Genomic DNA, 7,886 nt, shown 5'->3' on the forward strand with positions numbered 1-7,886 from the left:
CCAGGTAATTTCATGCGTCATTGCTGTGAAGCAGTAATTTAGGTTATCCTGTTTCTTTTCCTTGTTTTTGTTTTCTTCTTTGTTACATTGCTAAATAACTGCGGGGAGCTAGCGACAACCAGAAATAGCACCAAATATACGAGAATACAGGAAACCACTCACTTTGTCTCTAGGGAAAGCTGCTTATGAAATAAAGGAACGCCAGCAGTCCAGATTGGCCTCATCGTGTTGTCATGAATTAAAACGAGACGCGTTGCCACCTCGAACCACATTTCTCACGCCAAGGAGGCTCCTCCTCCTGACTTGACGTGACTTCTCCAGTTTCACTTCTCAAAACGTCTAACGTTGTCTCATGCTTCCTGCACCCGCACTGCTTTGTTGGTGTTTTGCTGCTCAGAAAGAACAAGTTAGGAACGGGACACGCTCTGTTGAGGATCCACGCCATGTTGTCTAACTCGCTGTATTATGGGCGCAGTAACGTGCCTCCTTATAATTCGTGACAATATTTTTCGGCAGAACTTGTTATGGGGCTAGTCGGTTCTCGCTTATGGCACGAATAATAGCGTCAACACTGCGGACACAATTAGTGACAGGACTAACGTTCGTAGCGCAGCGTTTGTTTCAATAACGCCTCGCCACCAATCTGACATGCGAGAAATACACCTGTAACGCTAGGTAAGACGTCATGATCGACTTTTTGATAATAAAGAAGCCTTGCCCCGCGGTCTGAGTAACGTAAAGCATGTGAAGAAATAGCATAACGGGACTTAAGCACACTCGTTCATGACTATAAGAGGAGAACGCTCAGGCCTGTCGAGGGCAGTTTCGCACTTGGCGTGTATGTCGCTCTGCCACACATGTATTTTGTTGCGCTAGCATTAAGGTACCAAAGTCGAAAAAAGTGTGCGTGGAGTATGGGAAACCTGTCACGTGTGTGTCACATGTGCGTGCGAGTGTGGGTGTGCGTGCATGCGTTTGTGCATGCCCCTCTCTCCTCGAAGAGGTATGGCGTGTGCTGAGCGAGCTTCTGAACAACACGCTGCAGTGTGATCAACTCGGTAGAAGTTATGGATCTGGGACCTCAAAGAGGTGCGACGTTGCTAACGCGTTTCTCTCGCGTTTGCCGCTAAATCGCGAAATAATTTTTCTCTGTTTTCTTTTCTCATTTTTCTCGTTCGCAGGTATACGCTACCTGGCGACTGGATGCGTATGTGCAAAAGATGGTCTCCAAGGGCCTGTTTTACTGAGGCATAAAAATTGACCGAGATTCTCCGCAATTACTATTTTATTAGCGTACGAAAGGCATTACTGCGAACACATGGTGAAGCAGTTGCACACGTACTCCTTGCTTTCCACTCGTGTTTGGAAATCATGAGAGAAAGGAAACATTGTGGTGCCGAGAGCAACAGAATGCACGGATGCAACAATCATCCACAAGCAATGAAAATACGCTCCTTCCGGTCACTTTGTCCTCTTTCTCTGATGCGCATGCGCATTCGAAATTAAGTCAAGATCACATGAGAGCTGGTTCCGTAAGGTATACACAGCAGGTAGAAAGCAACCGAGAAAGGACTATAGCACAGGAGAGAGGCGACAATTCACTCGGCGCCCTTCTTGCCTGACGTGCACGTACTTTATAGGATGTAGGAATTTGTCAAACCTATTACCTTCCCAGAATATCGTTTGGAAATTTTTTGAAGTGTTAATTAAAAAAGTTACCCGACTAGCAATTCCTCTCGCTCTGAGCGCATTTACCGTGAAAGCACGATTCACAGACAGTGGAGGACTCTCACAGTGAGAACTGGCCATACTAAATAAAGCTTAAAAATAAAGAAAAAATAAATAAAGCGAAGGGAAGCCAAGGGCCGGACATGTGCTTTTCTTAAACCTAATTCGCGAATCAACTAGTAGATTAACACGCTTTAAACGCAATATTACTTGTTTGCAATACAAATAGCACCTTCCCAAAAGCATCTTGCTTCCGATGTGCTTATTACCATTTTTGTACGCTCTGCATTCTTGCTCTATTACTGCGGCGGTATGCCAGTGGCTGTGGTGCTCTGCTGCTTAGCACGAGGTCGCGGATTCGATTCCCCGCCCGCGGGAGCGGCATTCGGATGGAATGGAAGGCACTAACGCTCAAGCGCCAGGTATTCAGTGCAATGTACAGTACCCGCCAAAATTATTCCGCAGCTCCCGTTTACGCCACAGCGACGCAAGGAAAAGGGCCGACGTAGGGTATGCACAGCGATCCCAGGTTGCAGCATCCAAGTGCTGTCACAGTGAAAGCAAACTTGACAGAAAAATTGTAACAGAGCAAACACATGCAACCACAAAGTACCAAGGACGAAACACAAGCGTGTGCGATATTTCTATTATGCGACGGGCGTTTGGTCGACAGCTGCGATTTGCCTGTGAATCAAATAGTATCTGCCCCATTAGTATGGAAAAAAAAATTGGTGTCCAATCCACTCTGTGAAGGTGGTTGTACAGTAAAGCTGAAACGACGCCTAGAACGCTTACCCATTGCGACGTAGCTTGACATTATTCACATGGTGACATCCACACCATGCACTTTCTTTAATTATTAGCCTAAGACGTTTCAACGGCCAGCGACTTGGCTTGCGCCACTACCTCATGCACCTACAAAAAGGACCAGAGAGAAGAGAAGTGGACTTAACACTTTCGCTGTGCCTCGTATATAGACTCTCCTCTTATGAGGAAGCTTTAGCTAGGGCCCAACTCCGACGTGGCCGATTCTTATACATGTAACACGCAAAAACGTTTTTCTATGGATAACCTCTGGACCGATGTTAATAAAATTTGTTGCATTTCAGAGAGAAAGTTAAATTCTCGTCACTCTTGGAAGCGAAATTTCAATTTAGGACCTGAATTTTGTTAAAAAGATTTTTAAACATTCGGAAGTTTGAAAAAATTGAAGCACGAAATATATAAATTAATAGCTCCGCATCAAGAACAAATATCGCATTTGTGTAAACGGCATCCACTAGGTCATTGGAAGCGGACAAATTTGATGTGTGAAATTGGCCAAATTTGATATATGAATTTGTTACGTTGTGTACAAGGGTCCCACAAAAGCTGTATTTCCATATTACAAACTTTTTTTGAGATTCACGTGTGACATAACAATTTTGTCCACTTTAGGTGTACTATTAGATGCAATTCACATAATTCTGATATCATTTTTATTGCTGCGTTACAGCGTTGTAAGACTTCGTTTTCTGGGGATTTTCTATTTTTGGCACTTTTTAATAAAAAGTTGACAACCTAAATAAAAAATTTGAAACAAACAGTCACTATATTGTAAGTGTTTTCTTTTAAGTGCAACAAACCTCGCCAAATTTGGTGCACTGGTTGCCGATAAAATCGAATTCTCTTTTTACATGTATTTAGATAGGAGCACCCGAGCTAAAGCTTCATCTTAAAGAGTCCTCCCTATGTCTGGCCTTCCCACAGCACTGTCACAGCACAAATCCATTGCTAGACGGGTTAGTCTTTTGCATGCGAAAGCGTAGCTACGTCACTCCCTGCTTCGCATACTACAGTTGCCACTTCCCGGCAACTGCAACTTATCGAACCATAATCTTTTCCTGGAACGCTTGCGGCGAAGGCTATGCTTGAAGGCGAGCGTTCTCCATCTTTTTTTTTTTATTTTCGCATGGCCGGCGCCGCAGATGCTCGGAGGCGAGCGCCATTTGGTGGTGCTGCAAGGATCCTAGCGCCGCACGCCTTCTGCTGATTGAGGGGGGGGGGGGGGGTAGACGTATACAGCTTCGCTGCAAGAAAAGTAATTAACGTAATTCTGTGGTTTTGCATTCCAAAATCACAATATGATTATGAGACGGCGTAGTGGGCGACTCCGGATTAATTTTGACATCTTGCGGTTCCTTAACGTTCACCTACATCTAAGTACATGACCGTTCACGCATTTCGCCTACACCGAAATGTGGTCGCCGTGGCCGCGATCACACTCAGGCGCGAGATTTTTCTCTGCTAAAGCGCCGGCAGAGCAGTGAATGCGCATGGCTGTCAGCCATGCGGACATAAATATGCGTTCTATTCGTGACAGCCTCACAAAAACTAGCTGCTGCATTATGGAAGTGTACAAGGAATTATTTGAAAGAGAACGTCAAAGTCGTGGGTTCGTCTCACACCGGAGGTGGTGAGTTCGGCTCTCTACCTTCACAATGTCAATTGGAATCTAACTTCGAGATATTGCCGGTTCGCCCACATCACCAACTTGGTTCGACTTCCATCAAATGTCGTGGGTTCGAGTGCCTGGATTAACTGTATCTTATTACCTGTACCTTAATTAACTTTGCCGTAGTCAACACCACAGGTCGTGCGGACGCTTTTTCTTCGCATCAGCTTCACACTTATTTATAAAGCAAGTGACGTCCTCATTCGGACTAATTAACACCAAAGGTGGTGAATTCCACTTCCACCAAAGGTCGAGGGTTCAACTCCCTCTAATTTTGGTGTCATGAATTTCGGTGCCATAACGCCGAACGGCACAATGTCGGACATGGAATTTTTCGTACCATGAGCCATCTAAGGTTTTCGCAATAATGAGGAAATTCAGCCATAACATGCGGTAAGCTAGCATAAGACAGAGGTCATTAGTACTCACTAAAAGATGTCTTCCTTCAGCAGCGGAAAAAAATGGGCAGAACCCATCTCACGATGACGGTCGACTGTAGTGCGTTTAACATTGAATGAATGCAGCGAGACAACGTACTGCCACCATCGACATGAGATATGAGGCGTGTACTGCAGCGGAATTACTCTTTCGCGCGTCCCTAACGACAGTCGTAGTTTCGCCCGAAAGGCGAAGCATCGATTGCCATAGCAAATTAGCAGACAGCCATACGAAGTAAGGATAGTATCTTTATCGCTCCCAACTACTTGTAAACATTCGCTCGCTAAGACGCATGGAATCAGTGTGCGCAGCAAACATGAACACATCACACTCGATTACCGTGGACACTCGCGGTCACTATGGCGGCGTGCTGAAGAAGTGCTTCAGCGCAGCGAGCGAAGTGACCTTCGTGCTGTCTATCGCATCAACGCAAAATGAGCGCCGAGAACACTCAGCACGCACAACGCTACGAGCCGCAGACACACCTTGACTCTGCCCCCAACGCCGATCGCTCTCAAGATGCATCCACGAGACCGCGTGCAGCCGCCACATACGCTGTTCCCACCGGAAAAGTGGCACATGCCCAGTGCATTCGTGGCACAGTTCGTTGAAGCATTCGTGTGAAATGCGTTTGATGAAAACCGGCACGTGCCCAGTGCATTTGTAGCGCAGCCTCCTAATGCGTCGGGTGGCTGTCCTCCAGGAATCCTTGTGACGTGGGTTTGATTCCGCTCACCATTAAAGAAATTTAAGGGATCTTTATTATCATTGTACTATTGTCATACCTAGTACCGAAGCTGGCATGAGAGAGAGATAAAACTTTAGTATGTCCTTGATGGGGTTCAGGGGTGGCGGGGGTCGGGAGATTAACCCCCAATCTCCCCCTTCCTTAGACGGCGGCCAGTCCTTGCTTTCTGGCGGCGTCGTCGGCCATCCGGACGGCCCAGAGCTGCTGCTCTGGTTCCAAGCTGAGCAGCAATGTCTCCCACTGATCGGCCGCAGTAAAGCGTTCATTGAATTACGGCGCACACCTACTGGCCTATACCCAGTGATCTTAAGTCGGCGTCAAATAGTTTCCTTGAACAGCGCTACCAACCCACTCTCGCATCTACAGGGATCCATGCCGGCGTGAAAGAGGTTCGTTGAGGAGCGGCATGTATGCGCACATTGTCGCGTACTCAGCGACTCAAGTTGGTCCGATGGTGGCTTTCGAACCTTGAACTCAGCAGGCCGATGCGACACTCATTCGACCACGGACTTCCCAGGGACTCAGGTAGGCGGGGGAAACGGTTAGATACATAGTTCCATAAAGGATGCTTTACGCAACTTGAGCCAAACATGAAAAAATATTCACATGCTGCATAGCTGAATGGAACCAAGGTAATGTTGTTTTCCGTCGCTTAGAAATAGATTATTTCTTGCATTCCTCCTCCTTAGATAATTAATTTTAATTTAATTGTTAATTTTATTTCGGCATTACGGTACATTACAGCATGTACAAAAATGCTAGGGGCACACTTCAACTTCTCAATCATTATAGTTAGACTAAAAGTGTCAATGAGAAAATTGTAGAGTAACATGAAAAACTCTCCATACAGCTTTCTGGCGCACAATACATGCTACATAAAAGTGTTTCTATGAGCGTGAAAGAAGCCCGCGAATAGACACACCATTGCCGCGCGAATCGCCACTCGAGGCACTTAGCGTGTACTATGGGCCCGAATAGACAACCTACTGGCGGCTGCAGTTTGATCTAGGAAACAACCAGGTTCGTATGTGCCACTTCGTATGTTCTCGAAGAGACCAACTTACGCTTCATCATTATAAACCTGAACCATAATCGTTAAAGTATGTGCCAATAATGAATTACCGATTATTCCCGAAGTCAGCCCCATGATTGCGTCCGCCTTCATGGCGTGTCGCGGCCCGGCTGTCCGTGCCGATTACGACGTTTGGCTCGCGTAGATTGTTTTCAGACACCGAGTTTTTTGTTCATTCCGCTTTCTCAGGCGCAGGTTTCGTCATTGTGTGACCCAAGAGCATGCCAAGCGAATGAGTGGGCGGTGCGAACGGGGTGCGATAACGCTATCGCGTCCCACTCTTGAAGGCGAAACTTAGGCGTCCTCCAATTTTTTTTCACCTTCACCCATCCTTCAGAGCTGAGTAGCCAGCCCGACCGTTACTCCGGTTAACCTCTCTGCCTTTTTGTTGTTCTTGTTACTCCGCACAGATGGCACATACCCACTGTAGGGATCGGCCAAGAATTAGGCGGTTCGGAGAAAATGGATGAAAAATGTTTAGAAAGAACGTGTTAGGGGAAGACGTGTTCTACTCGGTGTTCAAAGTGTAACAGTCGTCATGCTGAAGTGAATCCAAAAATAGGTAAATAATATTATAATTTATTGCTTTATGAAGGCAGCTAATTGGCGCCAAGAACAAGGTCTTTCATCGCTGTGCAAACATACTGGTGGCTGTGCTTCAACGTGGAAGTTCCAAACGAAAGCAAGACGAAATAGATTGTCTCCCACGTTCATGCTGAGGCCAAGCTTGTTTAAAGAGACATCGAGCATCCTTCTTTTTACTGAGGGAAATAGTCGACATACAAGAAGAAAGTGTTCAGTTTCCGATTCCCCACACTGTGTACGCAAAGGAGATGCCGCCAAACCAGCCTTATGTGTATAGAAATTAATGCCAGGATGTGGCAGCGCAGCCTCGTTAGCGTAACCTCTAATTTGCGTGGCAGGCACACTTTACAATTCCAGGGGAATAATAGGTGTTGGTTGTCAGACTAATAGAGCGCCAGGATATATTTGTACAACTCGTTCATCATTGTCAAACTCCTAAACTTACCGACAGTGATAGAGGTGGTTCGAAGAACGCCAGATACTAAAGGACCACCCAGGGAAACCTTTGCTAATGAGTCGGCACACTCACTGAAAGGCGTACCTTTGTGCCCAGGCGCCCAAATTAAACGAACGAAACGCAAATGAAACGAAGCCATAGATATCTTGCTTGCAAAATATTTGAGTCACTACACGTTGTAGGCGATGAACATAGAGTGAGTCGGTTATGATAGCCACTGATTAATTAGAGGGGCTGAATATGGCCTGTGCTAAAACTACAGCTAAGAATTCTGTTAGATAGATAGGAATAAAATCTGGAAGCCTAATCAAATAGTACCAATCTAGCGAGAGAAAACAAAAATTCTACACCTGCCTTTTTCCTG

Source organism: Dermacentor variabilis, chromosome 7 (genome assembly GCF_050947875.1).
Source record: "Dermacentor variabilis isolate Ectoservices chromosome 7, ASM5094787v1, whole genome shotgun sequence".
Classification (NCBI taxonomy): Eukaryota; Metazoa; Arthropoda; class Arachnida; order Ixodida; family Ixodidae; genus Dermacentor; species Dermacentor variabilis.